At 46.8% G+C, this 15935-nt stretch overlaps 1 protein-coding gene and 1 long non-coding RNA gene across 2 annotated transcripts in view; one reads left to right on the plus strand and one right to left on the minus strand.

The window, feature by feature from the left end:
• CFAP91 (cilia and flagella associated protein 91) overlaps positions 1-15935 on the plus strand; it is a 105264-nt gene that overhangs the window by 36696 nt on the left and 52633 nt on the right. The gene's annotated exons all lie outside the window — the stretch shown is intronic.
• On the minus strand, positions 989-15769 carry LOC130342156 (uncharacterized). Its single transcript, XR_008881859.1, has 3 exons — positions 15622-15769; positions 1184-1604; positions 989-1003 (listed from the first exon to the last, which is right to left on the minus strand). It is a non-coding gene; the product is annotated as an uncharacterized LOC130342156 (long non-coding RNA).

Raw genomic sequence — 15935 nt, forward strand, 5'->3', positions numbered from 1 at the left:
CTGAGAACTAACAGAAAGAGATAAGAAAGAAAAATAAAACAATAATAAAGGAGAACTCTACCGCAGCCTTTCACTAACTACAACTCCCAGCATGCCCTGATACAACCTTTCATTAACTACAACTCACAGCATGCCCTGATACAACCTTTCAATCCCCTCTTAGAACCACAATATTTTTCAAATAACATGGTTCTATTTCCGAGTGTTCTTATAATGCTGCACGTACGATTTGTAGGCTTCCGGAGAGCGTCCTGTGGGAAGGGATTGATACATAGAAAGATCGCTTACACTCTTAGAAAGGAGTTCTCGGATACAGGGGAGGACACACATGGCAATAATGGCAGCAATCAGCAGTACTATACCTATCACTATAAACACTTACTATAGTAGGACATGTGTACATTGGGGGGGGGGGGGGGGAAACAACACTCGAGGATGTAGAGTTATACCATAGAACAGGGATCCCGCCCTCCCACGTGTTGCCTACTTGCCCCTGAGTGCAGCTAATAGTCAATAAAGTCAATAAGGTTATTTACCATGATGGGAGCACCAGGCAGCGTTGTTTCCACATGGTTCCAGAACTCTGTCTGCCCCGTTAGTACCTCTGGTTGGGTCTTCAGGTCAGGGCTGTCTGCCCCGTTAGTACCTCTGGTTGGGTCTTCAGGTCAGGGCTGTCTGCCCCCGTTTGTACCTCTGGTTGGGTCTTCAGGTCAGGGCTGTCTGCCCCATAAGTACCTCTGGTTGGGTGTTCAGGTCAGGGCTGTCTGCCCCAGTTAGTACCTCTGGTTGGGTCTTCAGGTCAGAGCTGTCTGCCCCCGTTAGTACCTCTGGTTGGGTCTTCAGGTCAGGGCTGTCTGCCCCGTCAGTACCTCTGGTTGGGTCTTCAGGTCAGGGCCGTCTGCCCCTGTCAGTACCTCTGGTTGGGTCTTTAGGTCATAGCTGCCTGCCCCCGTTAGTACCTCTGGTTAGGTCTTCAGGTCAGGGCTGTCTGCCCCGTTAGTACCTCTGGTTGGGTCTTCAGGTCAGGGCTGTCTGCCCCCGTTAGTACCTCTGGTTAGGTATTCAGGTCAGGGCTGTCTGCCCCCATTAGTACCTCTGGTTGGGTCTTCAGGTCAGAGCTGTCTGCCCCCGTTAGTACCTCTGGTTGGGTCTTCAGGTCAGGGCTGTCTGCCCCCGTTAGTACCTCTGGTTGGGTCTTCAGGTCAGGGCTGTCTGCCTCGTTAGTACCTCTGGTTGGGTCTTCAGGTCAGGGCTGTCTGCCCCCGTCAGTACCTCTGGTTGGGTCTTCAGGTCAGGGCTGTCTGCCCCCGTCAGTACCTCTGGTTGGGTCTTCAGGTCAGGGCTGTCTGCCCCGTTAGTACCTCTGGTTGGGTCTTCAGGTCAGGGCTGTCTGCTCCCGTTGTTACCCCTTTCACTGCTTTCTTATGGTACATCTTGATCCTAGTGGCGTGGATCCAGGTAGGGGAATCATCGGTGAGTACAGCTGTGCGGGTTACTGCTACCACAGAGGTCGGGGGACCGTAGGAAAAGTCAGCCTGGGACTTCTTTCCTCGCAGTGCTTTGAACAGCACTACATCTCCCACTTCGAAGGGATGAGTTGGTTCCTGTGAAGAAAGAGGAGACTTCAAAGAGATTTTGTTCTCAATGAGAGAGTTTGAATAAGTTGTGTGACATATTGGTTCCTGATTTGGTCTAGGTCACCTTCTAGAGTCACCAAAGGTTTCTTTGCCCAAGGCGTGGGGAAGGTTTTTTTTTACAAGTTCTTTCATGAGTTTTGAGGTGAAAGCTGGACCCTGATCAGACTCGATTATAAGTGGAAATCCCCATCGGGGGGGGATGATGTGTTGTGCATGTGTGCAGTGGTTTTGTGTGTGCAGTGGTTTTGTGTGTGCAGTGGTTTTGTGTGTGCAGTGGTTTTGTGTGTGCAGTGGTTTTGTGTGTGCAGTGGTTTTATGTGTGCAGTGGTTTTTGCATCTTCTCTCTTGGTAGGGAATACTTCAGGCCATCTGGAGAACATGTCCACGATGACCAGGGCATACTCTTGCTTACCCTTTCCCTTTGGTATGTGGGTGTAGTCAATTTGTAGGTGTGTAAACGTTGTGGTGGGGTATTGCAGGTGTTGTACACGTTGGTGTATATTGGGGTTGTTCCTGAGACATACGAGGCAAGGTTTGATGTAGTTGTCTACCAGTTGTTTAGATGTAAAAGTGTTGGGAGAGGACGGTGTGTGTGGTGGAGATGCTGTTGTGGCCTACTCCATGGAAATGAGCAATAAAGACTGGGGCACTGTGTTGGGGTATGCATGGTTTCCCCTCTTTGTAGATCAATCCTGTTACAGGATTTTTCTGCAATACCGGATAACACCAATCATATTCCTCTTGTTCGGGAACAGAGGACTGGAGAGAGAGAAGAAGTTGTGTGTCTTCGAATGAAGGAGGTGTAAGAACTGGTAACATCAGTGAGGCAGGTTATTGTGTAGCAGCCAGTTGGCGGTGAGGTCTGCAAGAACACATGACACACCCTTCCTATCAACAGGAGGGCCGCGTCGTAAACCCAGCATAACTAAGAGCATGTACATCGAATATCATTGTATGCATAGAACAAATTATGGGAGCGTGTGCGCAGAACAATATGACCGTATGCATAGCACAAATTAAAGGAACGTGTGCACGGAACAACTGTATGACCGTATGCGTGGAATGAATTATAGGAGCATGTACACGGAACAACTATATGACCGTATGCGTGGAATAAATTATAGGAGCGTGTGCACGGAACAACTATATGACCGTATACGTAGAAGAATTTATAGGAGCATGTACACGGAACAACTATATGACCGTATGCATGGAATAAATTTTAGGTGCGTGTGCCCAGAACAACTATATGACCGTATACGTAGAAGAATTTATAGGAGCGTGTGCACAGTACAGTTATATGACCGTATACGTAGAATAAATTATATGAGCGTGTGCACAGAACAACTTTATGAACGTATGCGAGGGATAAATTATAGGTGCATGTACACGGAACAACTATATTGTTACGCCGAGCGCTCTGGGTCCCCGCTCCTCCCCGGAGCGATCGCAGCATCCTCTCATTCGCAGCGCCCCGGTAAGACCTGCTGACCGGGTGCACTGCAATATCACTCCCAGCCGGGATGCGATTCGCGACGCAGGAGGCGCCCGCTCGCGATGCGCATCCCGGCTCCCGTACCTGACCTGTTCCCCGTCTGTCTTGCAATTTAAAGGGCCACTGCGCCACTGATTGGCGCAGCAGGCTTAATTAGTGTGTTCACCTGTGCACTCCCTACTTATACCTCACTTCCCCTGCACTCCCTCGCCGGATCTTGTTGCCATTGTGCCAGTGAAAGCGTTTCCTTGTGTGTTCCTAGCCTGTGTTCCAGACCTCCTGCCGTTGCCCCTGACTACGATCCTTGCTGCCTGCCCTGACCTTCTGCTACGTCCGACCTTGCTTCTGTCTACTCCCTTGTACCTCGCCTATCTTCAGCAGCCAGAGAGGTTGAGCGTTGCTGGTGGATACGACCTGGTTGCTACCGCCGCTGCAAGACCATCCCGCTTTGCGGCGGGCTCTGGTGAAAACCAGTAGTGACTTAGAACCGGTCCACCAACACGGTCCACGCCAATCCCTCTCTGGCACAGAGGATCCACCTCCAGCCAGCCGAATCGTGACAGTAGATCTGGCCATGGATCCCGCTGAAGTCCCGCTGCCAGTTGTCGCCGACCTCACCACGGTGGTCGCCCAGCAGTCGCAACAGATAGCGCAACAAGGCCACCAGCTGTCTCAACTGACCGTGATGCTACAGCAGCTATTACCACAGCTCCAGCAATCTTCTCCTCCGCCAGCTCCTGCACCTCCTCCGCAGCGAGTGGCCGCTTCCAGCCTTCGATTATCCTTGCCGGATAAATTTGATGGGGACTCTAAGTTTTGCCGTGGCTTTCTCTCGCAATGTTCCCTGCACTTGGAGATGATGTCGGACCAGTTTCCTACTGAAAGGTCTAAGGTGGCTTTCGTAGTCAGCCTTCTGTCTGGAAAAGCTCTGTCATGGGCCACACCGCTCTGGGACCGCAATGACCCCGTCACTGCCTCTGTACACTCCTTCTTCACGGAGATTCGAAGTGTCTTTGAGGAACCTGCCCGAGCCTCTTCTGCTGAGACTGCCCTGCTGAACCTGGTCCAGGGTAATTCTTCTGTTGGCGAGTACGCCATCCAATTCCGTACTCTTGCCTCCGAATTATCCTGGAATAACGAGGCCCTCTGCGCGACCTTTAACCCCTTAAGGACGCAGGACGTAAATGTATGTCCTGGTGAGGTGGTACTTAACACACCAGGACGTACATTTACGTCCTAAGCATAACCGCGGGCATCGGAGCGATGCCCGTGTCATGCGCGGCTGATACCGGCTGCTGATCGCAGCCAGGGACCCGCCGGCAATGGCCGACGCCCGCGATCTCGCGGGCGTCCGCCATTAACCCCTCAGGTGCCGGGATCAATACAGATCCCGGCATCTGCGGCAGTTCGCCATTTAAATGAACGATCGGATCGCCCGCAGCGCTGCTGCGGGGATCCGATCATTCATAACGCCGCACGGAGGTCCCCTCTCCTTCCTCCGTGCGGCTCCCGGCGTCTTCTGCTCTGGTCTGAGATCGAGCAGACCAGAGCAGGAGATGACCGATAATACTGATCTGTTCTATGTCCTATACATAGAACAGATCAGTATTAGCAATCATGGTATTGCTATGAATAGTCCCCTATGGGGACTATTCAAGTGTAAAAAAAAATGTAAAAAAATGTAAAAGTAAAAGTAAAAAAAAAAGTGAAAAATCCCCTCCCCCAATAAAAAAGTAAAACGTCCGTTTTTTCCTATTTTACCCCCAAAAAGCGTAAAAAACATTTTTTATAGACATATTTGGTATCGCCGCGTGCGTAAATGTCCGAACTATTAAAATAAAATGTTAATGATCCCGTACGGTGAACGGCGTGAACGAAAAAAAATAAAAAAAAGTCCAAAATTCCTACTTTTTTAATACATTTTATTTAAAAAAAAATTATAAAAAATGTATTAAAAGTTTTTTATATGCAAATGTGGTATAAAAAAAAAGTACAGATCATGGCGCAAAAAATTAGCCCCCATACTGCCACTTATACGGAAAAATAAAAAAGTTAGAGGTCATCAAAATAAAGGGATTATAAACGTACTAATTTGGTTAAAAAGTTTGTGATTTTTTTTAAGCGCAACAATAATATAAAAGTATATAATAATGGGTATCATTTTAATCGTATTGACCCTCAGAATAAAGAACACACGTCATTTTTACCATAAATTGTACGGCGTGAAAACAAAACTTTCCAAAATTAGCAAAATTGTGTTTTTCGTTTTAATTTCCCCACAAAAATAGTGTTTTTTGGTTGCGCCATACATTTTATGATATAATGAGTGATGTCATTACAAAGGACAACTGGTCGCGCAAAAAACAAGCCCTCATACTAGTCTGTGGATGAAAATATAAAAGAGTTATGATTTTTAGAAGGCGAGGAGGAAAAAATGAAAACGTAAAAATTAAATTGTCTGAGTCCTTAAGGTCAAAATGGGCTGAGTCCTTAAGGGGTTAAGAAAGGCCTATCCAGTAACATTAAAGATGTGCTGGCCGCACGAGAAATCCCTGCTAACCTGCATGAACTTATTCATCTGGCCACCCGCATTGACACGCGTTTTTCCGAAAGGCGTCAGGAGCTCCGCCAGGATATGGACTTTGTTCGCACGAGGCGGTTTCTCTCCCCGGCTCCTCTCTCCTCTGGTCCTCTGCAATCCGTTCCTGTGCCTCCCGCCGTGGAGGCTATGCAAGTTGACCGGTCTCGCTTGACACCTCAAGAGAGGACACGACGCCGCATGGAGAATCTTTGCCTGTACTGTGCCGGTACCGAACACTTCTTGAAGGATTCTCCTATCCGTCCTCCCCGCCTGGAAAGACGTATGCTGACTCCGCACAAAGATGAGACAGCTCTTGATGTCTACTCTGCTTCTCCACGCCTTACTGTGCCTGTGCGGATATCTTCTTCTACCTTCTCCTTCTCTGCTATGGCCTTCTTGGATTCCGGATCTGCAGGAAATTTTATTTTGGCCTCTCTCATCAACAGGTTCAACATCCCGGTGACCAGTCTCGCCAGACCCCTCTACATCAATTCTGTTAACAATGAAAGATTGGACTGTACCGTGCGTTACCGCACGGAACCTCTCCTAATGTGCATCGGACCCCATCACGAAAAAATTGAATTTTTGGTCCTCTCCAACCGCACTTCTGAAATTCTTCTTGGATTACCGTGGCTTCAACGCCATTCCCCAACCCTTGATTGGTCCACAGGAGAAATCAAGAACTGGGGTACTTCTTGTCACAAGGACTGTCTTAAACCGGTTGCCAGTACTCACAGTCGTGACCCTGTGGTTCCCCCGGTATCTGGTCTTCCTAAGGCTTATCTGGACTATGCTGATGTTTTTTGCAAAAAGCAAGCTGAGACTTTACCTCCTCACAGGCCTTATGACTGTCCTATTGACCTCCTCCCGGGTACTACTCCACCCTGGGGCAGAATCTATCCTCTGTCTGCTCCTGAGACTCTTGCCATGTCGGAGTACATCCAGGAGAATTTAAAAAAGGGGTTTATCCGCAAGTCCTCCTCTCCCGCCGGAGCTGGATTTTTTTTTGTGTCCAAAAAAGATGGCTCCCTACGTCCTTGCATTGATTACCGCGGACTTAATAAAATCACGGTAAAAAAACGCTACCCCTTACCTCTTATCTCGGAACTCTTTGATCGCCTACAAGGCGCCCACATCTTTACCAAACTGGACTTAAGAGGTGCTTATAATCTCATCCGCATCAGGGAGGGGGACGAATGGAAGACTGCATTTAACACCAGAGATGGACACTTTGAGTATCTGGTCATGCCCTTTGGCCTGTGCAACGCCCCTGCCGTCTTCCAAGACTTTGTTAATGAAATTTTTCGTGATCTCCTATATACCTGTGTTGTGGTTTACCTGGACGATATTCTGATTTCTTCTGCCAACTTAGAAGAACACCGCCAGCATGTCCGCATGGTTCTTCAGAGACTTCGGGACAATCAACTTTATGCCAAAATGGAGAAATGTCTCTTTGAATGTCAATCTCTTCCTTTCCTAGGATACTTGGTCTCTGGCCAGGGACTACAAATGGACCCAGATAAACTATCTGCCGTGTTAGATTGGCCACGCCCCTCTGGACTCCGTGCTATCCAACGTTTTTTGGGGTTCGCCAATTATTACAGACAATTCATTCCACACTTCTCCACTATTGTGGCTCCTATCGTGGCTTTAACCAAGAAAAATGCCAATCCTAAGTCCTGGTCTCCCCAAGCGGAAGACGCATTTAAACATCTCAAGTCTGCCTTTTCTTCTGCTCCCGTGCTCTCCAGACCTGACCCATCTAAACCCTTTCTATTGGAGGTAGATGCCTCCTCAGTAGGAGCTGGAGCGGTCCTTCTACAAAAAAATTATTCCGGGCATGCTGTTACTTGTGGGTTTTTTCTAGGACCTTCTCTCCGGCGGAGAAAAACTACTCCATTGGTGATCGAGAACTACTGGCCATTAAATTGGCGCTTGAGGAATGGAGGCACCTGCTGGAGGGATCAAAATATCCAGTTATTATATACACTGATCACAAGAATCTCTCCTATCTCCAGTCTGCCCAACGACTGAACCCTCGCCAGGCTAGGTGGTCGTAGTTCTTTGCCCGTTTTAACTTTGAAATCCATTTTCGCCCTGCTGACAAGAACATTAGGGCCGATGCCCTCTCTCGTTCTTCTGATGCCTCTGAAGTAGAGGTCTCTCCGCAACACATCATTCCTCCGGACTGTCTGATCTCCACTTCTCCAGCTTCCATCAGGCAAACTCCTCCAGGGAAGACCTTCGTTTCTCCACGCCAGCGTCTCGGGATTCTCAAATGGGGTCACTCCTCCCACCTCGCAGGTCATGCGGGCATCAAAAAATCCTTGCAACTCATCTCTCGATTTTATTGGTGGCCGACTCTGGAGACTGATGTTATTGATTTCGTGCGGGCCTGCACTGTCTGTGCCCGGGATAAGACTCCTCGCCAGAAGCCTGCTGGTCTCCTTCATCCTCTGCCTGTTCCTGAACAGCCTTGGTCACAGATTGATATGGACTTTATTACGGACTTGCCCTCATCCCGTGGCAACACAGTTGTTTGGGTGGTCGTTGATCGATTTTCCAAGATGGCACATTTTATTCCTCTTCCTGGTCTTCCTTCAGCGCCTCAGTTGGCAAAGCAATTTTTTGTACACATTTTTCGCCTTCACGGTTTGCCCACGCATATGGTCTCGGATAGAGGCGTCCAATTCGTGTCTAAATTCTGGAGGGCCCTCTGTAAACAGCTCAAGATCAAATTAAACTTCCCTTCTTCTTATCATCCCCAATCCAATGGGCAAGTAGAAAGAATTAATCAGGTCCTGGGTGACTATTTACGGCATTTTGTTTCCTCCCGCCAGGATGACTGGGCAGATCTTCTACCATGGGCCGAATTCTCATACAACTTCAGAGTCTCCGAATCTTCTGCTAAATCCCCATTTTTCGTGGTGTACGGCCGTCACCCTCTTCCCCCCCTCCCTACTCCCTTGCCCTCTGGTTTGCCCGCTGTGGATGAAGTGACTCGTGATCTTTCCACCATATGGAAAGAAACCCAAAATTATCTTTTACAGGCTTCATCCCGGATGAAAAAAATTTGCTGATAAAAAAAAGAACTCCCCCCATTTTTGCTCCCGGAGACAAGGTATGGCTCTCCGCTAAATATGCCCGCTTTCGTGTCCCCAGTTACAAACCAATGCCTTCCATGTCTCTCTCCTTAACCCCTTAAGGACGCAGCCCTTTTTCACCTTAAGGACTGAGCCCTTTTTCGCAATTCTGACCACCGTCAATTTACAAATTAATAACGCGAAAACGCTTTTACCGAATATTCTGATTCTGAAATTTGTTTTTTCGTGACATATTCTACTTTATTTTGGTGGTAAATTTTCGGCGTTACTTGCATCCTTTTTTGGTGAAAAATCCCTAAATTTCATGAAAATTTTGAAAATGTTGCATTTTTCTAACTTTGAAGCTCTCGAATTGTAAGGAAAATGGATATTCCAAATAAATTTTATTTTTCTTCACAAATACAATATGTCCACTTTATGTTGGCATCATAAAATGGACATATTTTTGCTTTTTGAAAAAATTAGAGGGCTTCAAAGTAGAACAGCAATTATCAAAAATGTCATGAAAATTACTAAATCTGAAGGGACAGATGTTACAGAACTACAACTCCCAGCATGCCTGGGCAGTCGAGGCATGCTGAGAGTTGTAGTTTGGCAACATCTGGAGGGCTACTGTTTGGGCACCACTGTAACAGTTGTCTCCAAATTGTGACCCTCCAGATGTTGCAAAACTACAACTCCCAGCATGCCCAGACAGCCTTTGGCTCTCTGGGCATGCTGGGAGTTGCAGTTTGGCCCCCCTAGTGGTTGCCACAGTAAAGATCGATTTACTTTTACTTTCAATCCCCCCCCCCCCCCCCACCCCACTGTGGATTCCCTACCTGATCAGGATCCTGCAGGCTCCAGCGAAGATCCCAGGTCCCCAGGCATCTTCTCCTGCAGGTACGGCCTCCATCTTCTTTCCAGAGCCCCTTGACATCCAGGGGCGGGCAGAACGGGGGGTTGCCATGGCAACCCCCTGTCCTGCGCTGCCATTGGTCAGAACTCCGTTCTGAGTAATGGCAGGGGATAGGAGAAGATTGCAGCTTTGCGACCTCACTCCTATCCTTTAGGCTGATCAGGGTTGTTGCTGACAACTCCGATCAGCCCTATTTTCTGGGTGATCGGGTCACCAGAGACCCGATCAGCCCGGAATTGGAGAAAATCGCATGTCTGAATTGTCATGCAATTTTCTCCGATCGCCGACATGGGGGGGTCTCAGGACCCCCCTGGGCGATGTGCCAGGGTGCCTGCTGAATGATTTCAGCAGGCATCCGGCTCCGGTCCCCAACCGGCTAGCGGTGGGGACCGGAATTCCCACGGGCGTATGGATACGCCCTGCGTCCTTAAGAGGTTAAACCACTCATCCTTAACCGCTTCTCTCCCAAAGTTGTTTCTCCCATCTCTGTGAAGGAGATTCTGGCCTCAAAGATTGTCAGAGGTAAAAGATTTTTTTTGGTGGATTGGGAAAACTGGCCCAGAGGAGAGATCTTGGGAACCTGAGGACAACATCCTAGACAAAAGTCTTATCCTCAGGTTCTCAGGCTCCAAGAAGAGGGGGAGACCCAAGGGGGGGGGGGTGTACTGTTACGCCGAGCGCTCCGGGTTCCCGCTCCTCCCCGGAGCGCTCGCAGCATCCTCTCATTCGCAGCGCCCCGGTCAGACCTGCTGACCGGGTGCGCTGCAATATCACTCCCAGCCGGGATGCGATTCGCGACGCAGGAGACGCCCGCTCGCGATGCGCATCCCGGCTCCCGTACCTGACCCGTTCCCCGTCTGTCTTGTCCCGGCGCGCGCGCCGGGTCTCTGCAATTTAAAGGGCCACTGCGCCACTGATTGGCGCAGCAGGCCTAATCAGTGTCATCACCTGTGCACTCCCTACTTATACCTCACTTCCCCTGCACTCCCTCGCTGGATCTTGTTGCCATTGTGCCAGTGAAAGCGTTTCCTTGTGTGTTCCTAGCCTGTGTTCCAGACCTCCTGCCGTTGCCCCTGACTACGATCCTTGCTGCCTGCCCTGACCTTCTGCTACGTCCGACCTTGCTCTTGTCTACTCCCTTGTACCGCGCCTATCTCAGCAGTCAGAGAGGTTGAGCCGTTGCTGGTGGATACGACCTGGTTGCTACCGCCGCTGCAAGACCATCCCGCTTTGCGGCGGGCTCTGGTGAATACCAGTAGCAACTTAGAACCGGTCCACCGACACGGTCCACGCCAATCCCTCTCTGACACAGAGGATCCACCTCCAGCCAGCCGAATCGTGACATATATGACCGTATGTGTGGAATAAAATTATAGAAGCATGTACACGGAACAACTATATGACTGTATGCATGGAATAAATGATAGGAGCGTGTGCACGGAACAACTATATGACCGTATGCGTGGGATAAATTATAGGAGCGTGTGCACGGAACAACTATATGACCGTATGCATGGAATAAATTATAGGAGCGTGTGCATAGAACAACTATATGACCATATGCGTGGAATAAGTTATAGGAGCGTGTGCACAGTACAGTAATATGACCGTATACGTGGAATAAATTATAGGTGCGTGTGCACAGAACAGTTATATGACCGTATGCGTGGAATAAATTATAGGAGCGTGTGCACATAACAACTATATGACCGTATGTGTGAAATAAATTATAGGAGCGTGTGCACAGTACAGTTATATGACCGTATACGTAGAATAAATTATAGGAACATGTGCACAGAACAGTTATATGACCATATGCATGGAATAAGTTATAGGAGTGTGTGCACAGAACAACTATATGACCGTATGTGTGGAATAAATTATAGGAGCATGTACACGGAACAACTAAATGACCATATGCGTGGGATAAATTATAGGAGCGTGTGCACAGAACAACTATATGACAATATGCATGGAATAAATTATAGGAGCGTGTGCACAGAACAACTATATGACCGTATGCATGGAATAAATTATAGGAGCGTGTGCATAGAACAACTATATGACCATATGCGTGGAATAAATTATAGGAGCGTGTGCACAGAACAACTATATGACCGTATGCGTGGGATAAATTATAGGAGCGTGTGCACGGAACAACTATATGACCGTATGCATGGAATAAATTATAGGAGCGTGTGCATAGAACAACTATATGATCATATGCGTGGAATAAATTATAGGAGCGTGTGCACAGAACAGTTATATGACCATATGCATGGAATAAGTTATAGGAGTGTGTGCACAGAACAGTTATATGACCGTATACGTAGAATAAATTATAGGAACATGTGCACAGAACAGTTATATGACCATATGCATGGAATAAGTTATAGGAGTGTGTGCACAGAACAACTATATGACCGTATGCGTGGAATAAATTATAGGAGCATGTACACGGAACAACTAAATGACCATATGCGTGGGATAAATTATAGGTGCGTGTGCACGGAACATCTATATGAATGTATGCGTGGAATAAATTATAGGAGCATGTACACGGAACAACTAAATGACCATATGCGTGGGATAAATTATAGGTGCGTGTGCACGGAACAACTATATGAACGTATGCGTGGAATAAATTATAGGAGCGTGTGCATGGAACAACTATATGAACGTATGCGTGGGATAAATTATAGGTGCGTGTACACGGAACAACTATATGACCGTATGTGTGGAATAAATTATAGAAGCATGTACACGGAACAACTATATGACCGTATGTGTGGAATAAATTATAGGAGCGTGTACACGGAACAACTATATGACCGTATGCGTGGGATAAATTATAGGTGCTTGTACACGGAACAATTATATGACCGTATGTGTGGAATAAATTATAGAAGCGTGTGCACAGTACAGTTATATGACCGTATGTGTGGAATAAATTATAGAAGCATGTACACGGAACAACTATATGACCGTATGTGTGGAATAAATTATAGGAGCGTGTACACGGAACAACTAAATGACCATATGCGTGGGATAAATTATAGGTGCGTGTGCACGGAACAACTATATGAACGTATGCGTGGAATAAATTATAGGAGCGTGTACACGGAACAACTATATGACCGTATGCGTGGGATAAATTATAGGAGCGTGTGCACAGAACAGTTATATGACCATCATGAGTGCACACATGGATAGAATGCGGTATAATGCATCACGAGTGCACACATGGATAGAATGCAGAATAATGCATCACGAGTGCACACATGGATAGAATGCAGAATAATGCATCACGAGTGCACACATGGATAGAATGCAGAATAATGCATCACGAGTGCACACATGGATAGAATGCAGTATAATGCATCACGAGTGCACACATGGATAGAATGCAGTATAATGCATCACGAGTGCACACATGGATAGAATGCAGTATAATGCATCACGAGTGCACACATGGATAGAATGCAGAATAATGCATCATGAGTGCACACATGGATAGAATGCAGAATAATGCATCACCAGTGCACACATGGATAGAATGCAGTATAATGCATCACGAGTGCACACATGGATAGAATGCGGTATAATGCATCACGAGTGCACACATGGATAGAATGCAGAATAATGCATCACGAGTGCACACATGGATAGAATGCAGTATAATGCATCACGAGTGCACACATGGATAGAATGCAGAATAATGCATCACGAGTGCACACATGGATAGAATGCAGAATAATGCATCACGAGTGCACACATGGATAGAATGCAGAATAATGCATCACGAGTGCACACATGGATAGAATGCAGTATAATGCATCACGAGTGCACACATGGACGGAATGCACAATAATGCATCACGAGTGCACACATGGATAGAATGCAGAATAATGCATCACCAGTGCACACATGGATAGAATGCAGTATAATGCATCACGAGTGCACACATGGATAGAATGCAGAATAATGCATCACGAGTGCACACATGGATAGAATGCAGTATAATGCATCACGAGTGCACACATGGATAGAATGCAGAATAATGCATCACGAGTGCACACATGGATAGAATGCAGAATAATGCATCACGAGTGCACACATGGATAGAATGCAGAATAATGCATCACGAGTGCACACATGGATAGAATGCAGAATAATGCATCACGAGTGCACACATGGATAGAATGCAGAATAATGCATCACGAGTGCAAACATGGATAGAATGCAGTATAATGCATCACGAGTGCACACATGGATAGAATGCAGAATAATGCATCACGAGTGCACACATGGATAGAATGCAGTATAATGCATCACGAGTGCACACATGGATAGAATGCAGTATAATGCATCACGAGTGCACACATGGATAGAATGCAGAATAATGCATCACGAGTGCACACATGGATAGAATGCAGTATAATGCATCACGAGTGCACACATGGATAGAATGCAGTATAATGCATCACGAGTGCACACATGGATAGAATGCAGAATAATGCATCACGAGTGCACACATGGATAGAATGCAGAATAATGCATCACGAGTGCACACATGGATAGAATGCAGAATAATGCATCACGAGTGCACACATGGATAGAATGCAGAATAATGCATCACGAGTGCACACATGGATAGAATGCAGTATAATGCATCACGAGTGCACACATGGATAGAATGCAGTATAATGCATCACGAGTGCACACATGGATAGAATGCAGTATAATGCATCACGAGTGCACACATGGATAGAATGCAGAATAATGCATCATGAGTGCACACATGGATAGAATGCAGAATAATGCATCACCAGTGCACACATGGATAGAATGCAGTATAATGCATCACGAGTGCACACATGGATAGAATGCGGTATAATGCATCACGAGTGCACACATGGATAGAATGCAGAATAATGCATCACGAGTGCACACATGGATAGAATGCAGTATAATGCATCACGAGTGCACACATGGATAGAATGCAGAATAATGCATCACGAGTGCACACATGGATAGAATGCAGAATAATGCATCACGAGTGCACACATGGATAGAATGCAGAATAATGCATCACGAGTGCACACATGGATAGAATGCAGTATAATGCATCACGAGTGCACACATGGACGGAATGCACAATAATGCATCACGAGTGCACACATGGATAGAATGCAGAATAATGCATCACCAGTGCACACATGGATAGAATGCAGTATAATGCATCACGAGTGCACACATGGATAGAATGCAGAATAATGCATCACGAGTGCACACATGGATAGAATGCAGTATAATGCATCACGAGTGCACACATGGATAGAATGCAGAATAATGCATCACGAGTGCACACATGGATAGAATGCAGAATAATGCATCACGAGTGCACACATGGATAGAATGCAGAATAATGCATCACGAGTGCACACATGGATAGAATGCAGAATAATGCATCACGAGTGCACACATGGATAGAATGCAGAATAATGCATCACGAGTGCAAACATGGATAGAATGCAGTATAATGCATCACGAGTGCACACATGGATAGAATGCAGAATAATGCATCACGAGTGCACACATGGATAGAATGCAGTATAATGCATCACGAGTGCACACATGGATAGAATGCAGAATAATGCATCACGAGTGCACACATGGATAGAATGCAGTATAATGCATCACGAGTGCACACATGGATAGAATGCAGTATAATGCATCACGAGTGCACACATGGATAGAATGCAGTATAATGCATCACGAGTGCACACATGGATAGAATGCTGAATAATGCATCACGAGTGCACACATGGATAGAATGCAGAATAATGCATCACGAGTGCACACATGGATAGAGCTGCTGATAAATGGAATGAGGTTGTGCTTACCCAGAGTGATGACTGCCGCACTGAATACCCAGCGTGGACTGGCGGCATCTGACAGCGCCACACTTCTGGTTAAAAGGAGCGCCAGACCTGATGTGCTCTAACGAACACAGACGCTGATACGCAAACGCAAGTATAGATGGGCCGCAATGTGTGTCAGCGGCCGGAAGTTAATGACCTGCATAATGATTGAAGCGCATGTGCGGATCAGATAGCCGGATAGATCTGTGACAGATGACTTAGATCTGCCCAATAACCATTGGATTGGTAGAACCAGGGGCCTAATGACTAGAACTAGATAGAATAAGATTGATAGC

The sequence above is a fragment of the Hyla sarda genome, unplaced genomic scaffold (genome assembly GCF_029499605.1).
Source record: "Hyla sarda isolate aHylSar1 unplaced genomic scaffold, aHylSar1.hap1 scaffold_639, whole genome shotgun sequence".
In the NCBI taxonomy this organism is placed as follows: domain Eukaryota; kingdom Metazoa; phylum Chordata; class Amphibia; order Anura; family Hylidae; genus Hyla; species Hyla sarda.